The sequence below is a fragment of the Neofelis nebulosa genome, chromosome 2 (assembly GCF_028018385.1).
Source record: "Neofelis nebulosa isolate mNeoNeb1 chromosome 2, mNeoNeb1.pri, whole genome shotgun sequence".
NCBI lineage: Eukaryota > Metazoa > Chordata > Mammalia > Carnivora > Felidae > Neofelis > Neofelis nebulosa.
Window position 1 is genome coordinate 194566932 of NC_080783.1, and position 5217 is coordinate 194572148.

Sequence of the window (5217 nt, forward strand, 5' to 3'; positions counted from 1 at the left end):
TGGGGCTCGGTACAAAATGAAAATGTAGAACTCCTTGTTCAAAAATTATGAATTTCAAGGTGACCCCGCAGAGCAGTAAACCAAGCCTGTCTGAGCAAGGAGCTCTGTGTGAATGTGCAGGCAGGCATGCCCATGAAGCCAGCCCTGGCCTCCACTTGCCTGAGTCCCCAGCTGTCCCCAAGCCCAGATACCCAGGACAGAGTACAAGCAGACTCCAACCATGGTCCACCATGCTTCCCAGCTTGCTGGAGGAGAGGTGAGGAAGGGAGGGATTACCCACCTGTGGGCAGGCCAGGAGAAAGCGGAGGGAGGGCCCAGTGACCTTCAGACCTCCTCGCCAGGGAGCCTTTCCAGAGCCAGGCCATGCTTGAGAGCAGCCCTCGGCCCTCCATCCCTTCAGGAACTCCCCGCTCCCCCCACCAAGCCACCAACCAGGGCTCTGGGTGGTCTGGGCACATGTGGTCACATTTAGATGTTGATTGAAGCAAAATTGTTATAAGATTAGAACATTTAAGGTAACTTTAATTTCCACTGCATTACTGGGATTTTTGAGGATGGGGCCGAGAGATCCCCTGGGGTGGAAGTGAGGGGGTGGTGGGGGTTGCAGGAGGGTCTTTATTTCTCTAGTCCTGTAGGAGAAGCCTCTGGCGACTGGAAGAAAGGAGGGTGAGACAGAGAGAAGGGCTTCCCAGGAATTGTAGAACCAGTCCTCCAGCAGATGTCAAAGCTGGGGGTGGGGATGAGGTGGGGGTGCAGAATCGCCAAGGCACTAGTGGAGCAGGAATTTACCAGCACCACACCCCTCCCCCGGCTATCTGCACACCCTGGGCCACACATCTGTGCAAACATCCCTCCCCCCTCCTCAGCTTGCCAGACAGATGGAGTGGTGGCAAGAGGAAGGTTCCATCCAGGCCCTCCCCAGGCTTCAAGCTGAAGTGGTTGGAACCTAGAGAGTTTTCTTATTGGCAGATCAAGATAGAAGTTTAGAATGAATGGGAGAATCGTGGTAACAGTAGTAAAGATTATGCACATTAATTGAGTCACTGGTATGTGCCCGGCCTGTGTAGACTTTATATTCATTCTGTCTTCCAAGAGGCCCTGTGACACGGTGGGTAGACTTGGGGGCCAGTCTGCCTGGAGGCAATTCCCAGCTCACCCACGTCCCCAGCTATGTCACTCTGGGTGAGTCAGTTAACCTGTCGGTGCCTCAGTTTTCCCATCTACAAAGGGGCAACTATAATGATACCCATCTCAAAGGGTTCTTGTGGGGGATCAAATGAGTTAGTCCACATAAAGCACTCATACTAGTGCCTGGCATGGAGGCAGAGCCCTGTGAGAGTTAGCTGTTATCATTAGGGACTATCAGTCTTTTTTTTAAACTTATTTATTTTGAGAGAGCACAAGCAGGGGAAGGGCAGAAAGAGAGGGAGAGAGAGAATCCCAAGCAGACTCTGCACTAAAAGAGCCTGATGTGGGGCTCAAACCCATGAACTGTGAGATCATGACCTGAGCTGAAATCAAGAGTCGATTAAGCTGATTAAGCCACCCAGGCGCCCCTCAGTGTCCCTCTTTTAAAGAGGAGGAATTTGAGGTTTGGAGAAATGAGGCCACTTGCCCACAGTCACAGAGAAGCAGAACTGGGATCCAAACCCAGGTCTGCTTGACTCCTCAGCCCATGCTCTGAACCATCGGGCAGATGCCAGCATAGGTTCTGCCAGAGGCTGCGCTAAGCAGGTTGCACGCCTGGTCTGGTTTATTTTAACCACCCACTCCATTTCATATCCCTGCTCAGGTCTATAACAGTCCTTTTAAAAAAAAAAAAAACTTTTTATATTAAAAAAAAGTGGGTTTTTTAAAGTTTATTTTTGAGACAGAGACAGCAAGAGTGGGGGAGGGGCAGAGAAAGGAGGAGAGAGAGAATTCCAAGCTGTCAACACAGAGCCCAACATGGGGCTTGAATCCACAAAACCATGGGATCATGACCTGAGCCAAAAGCAAGAGTTGGATGCTTAACTGACTGAGCCACCCAAGTGCCCCAAAATTTAAAAAAAAAAAAAAAATTTTAAAATAATGTCTATGCCCAATATGGGGCTTCAACTCATGACATTGAGATCAAGAGTCACCCCCCTCTACTGACTGAGCTAGCCAGGTGCCCCTAGAATAGTCCTTGAGTCCTCTCTGCCAGCCTTTGATTCTGATCGCTGAGGGAGCTGAAGCCCAGAGAGGGGCAGCAAGTTGTTCAAGGCCACACAGCAGGTGACCTCAGGCAGAGCTGACCCACTGATAACCAGACAGCACTAGAAACAAACCAATTGCCCCTGGCAATTGGGATGGCCTAGCCCAGAGGGGAGATTTGATGGCAGAATCTGCAGACATCTGGCTCTAGGACACTCATTTCCTGCCTTGAAGTTTGCTATGCAAAGAGCTGGTGGACAGGGAGGCAGCTGTGGCAGGGTCACAGCAAGGCTATCTCGGCCTCTGTTGGGGGATGGGCAGCTGAGGCCCACCTGGAGAGTGCAGTCAACACCAGAGCTATGGGACAACAGGACAGGTCCTGGACTGGGGCTCCCTGAATGAAGGAGGTGAACTCTTTCTCCCTGCAGGGCATTCAGCAGCACCAGAAGAGAGGGGCCCATGTATGCCACAGAGAACCAGGCCCAAGCGCTTCAGGAAAGTTCAAGGAGTTAGGAGAATCAGGCGGGATCCTGTGGGGCACTGGCTGAGCGTGTCAGTGTCTGTGCATGCAGCCTGTAGGAGCCCCTTCCCCAGCACCAGTGCACCCCCCCCCACACACACACCTGCCTGCTTGCCTCAGCAGCTCCCCTTTCACTGACTGCCTCTCCCTTCTCTAAGAACAGCTCACAGGCGGATTGATGGCTTTAATTCTCACAGCTAGCCTGTGAGCTTTTCAGATGAGGAAACAAAGGTGCCAGAGGTTAGGTAACTCGCTTAAGGGCATGCAGCTGGGGAATGGGGTACTTGGACTTGAACCCGGGCAGTCTAACTCCAGAGTCCATGCTGTCAACTTTCAGCCCCTGCTGCTCAGCTCCCACCCCCCTCCCTGAGCCCTCACTCCCCATCTGATCCCTATCAAGGGCCTGGTTCTCACACCGGCTCTGGGGGAGGGACCCAGTTCTCCACCCCAGCCAGTGTTCTCTTAGGTCCCCTGCCCACTGGCCCCTTCCCCTTCTTAGGAGAGTACCCCAGCCCGGCCTCCTGTAATCCCTCAGGGCTGGCTCAGGCCAGGAGGCCAGACCCAAAGACCTCTTGCAATCTCCTCAGTCTGAGGGGTAGAACAGGAGTGGGCCCAGGATCTGGAGGTGGGCAAGGGCGAGAGGCCCCAATGAGGAGTGGCGCGGCTGGTGTATACCTTGGCAGGGGGACAGCAAAGTGGGAGGCCCTTGGAGGGCAGGCGGTAGGAGGGGGAAGGGGCGATGGACGTGGGCCCAGACCCAGATTCAGGCTGCTGTGGGCCCTCCCTGCTCTTTTTCTAGACCTGTTGAGGGCTCTGCTCTTTCCCACTTAGAATGCACACACACACACACACACACACACACACACCCTCACCCAAACCCCCGCTTCGGCTGGCCTCAGTTCATCTGAACTCCCCCACTGCACTCTCCGCCTCCACTTCTCCTGGGGCTGTTCCTTTAGCCTCTGCAGGCTGCCTCCTCCCCTGGCCTGCCCCACCCCACACCCCAGCCACCAGTCCCTAATTGCCAGTCCCAAAGCATGCTCTTCTGTGACACCTGACCCTGGGAGGCTCCCTGGTCTTCTAGAAACACTCTGCCTTTGCCTTCTGAATGCTCTCCTGGTTTTTCCCATCACCTCCCCAGCCATACCTTCTGGATCTGCTTTACTGACCCCTCTCCCTCTGCATGCCCTTGAATGTTGGCATTCCCTGTGTCCTGGTCCTGGCATGGGCTTCCTCCTCTTCCTGCACTCCTTCCCTAGGCATTGTCCAGGTCACATCAGTCATCATCTGTCACCATGAGCCCCTAATTTCTAGCCCAGAACTCTCACTTCCCTTCTGGATACATGGAAGCCCGACAGGCACGTCCAACTCAGTACATCTGAACACCCTTCTTCCAGACCACCACCTCCTGGTTGCCTAACCGCAAACCTGGGCTCTGTCCTTGATAACTCCTTCCTTCTAGGTTTCTCATCCCTACATTCAAATCCTCCTTATTCCACTTTCTTAACTCTTCTCAGCCTTGACCCTTCCCTCCAACCCCTACTGTCTGCCCCTTGGACTACAGCCAGGATTATTCCAGCAGCCTCCTCACCAGTGTCCCTGCCTCTGTCCCTGGCTCCTCCTCCTGCACAATCAGGGGGCTCTTTCTTCTTCTTCTTCTTTTTTTTTTAAGTTTTTTTTTTTTTTTTAACGTTTATTTATTTTTGAGACAGAGAGACAGAGCATGAATGGGGGAGGGTCAGAAAGAGAGGGAGACACAGAATCTGAAGCAGACTCCAGGCTCTGAGCTGTCAGCACAGAGCCCAACGCAGGGCTCAAACTCATGGACCGCGAGATCATGACCTGAGCTGAAGTCGGATGCTCAACCGACTGAGCCACCCAGGCGCCCCAGGGGGCTCTTTCTAAAGCACAGTTCTCACTGCGCTGCTCCAGTCTTCTGTGGCTGCCCATTTTCCTGAAGGTGAAGTCTGACCAGCTTCAGCGTGTCCTGCTAGATTGCACAGCATTGGTCCCTGCCTGCCTCTGAGCACAGAGGTTCACCTCCCTAAACCCAATGTGCAGCTCACGACTGCTCCTCCTTCCATTCCTTTGAGGGCCCCAAGCCCTACGCCCTCAGCTTAGGTCACCATTTGCAGGAAGCCTTTGTGGACTGCTCGTTTATGGGCCACACTCCTGTGCTGCCCCATCCCCGCACTGGCCACCCCCCTGCCCTTCTTCTCAGTGGCAGGTTTGTGTCCCCCTGGACGGTAGCCCTCTTGGGCAGAGGGCCCGGACCCAGATACAGGGTGAGCGAGGATGAAAGGGGACGCGCGGGTGTGTGGGGTCTCAGCTTGGGACGCAGGGAGGCCGGGGCGGGGGCGGGGGGCGCACGTCGAGGCCCTGGCAGGGCGCGCGCTTGACCGGGCGGGGCGCGGGCCTTGGCCGTGGCTGTGGAAAGAGGAGGGTGGAGGCCCCGCCCCGCCGCGCCCCTCCCGCCGCCCCAGCCCCCCCCCCCCACCCCGCGCCGCCCGCCCACTCCGGCA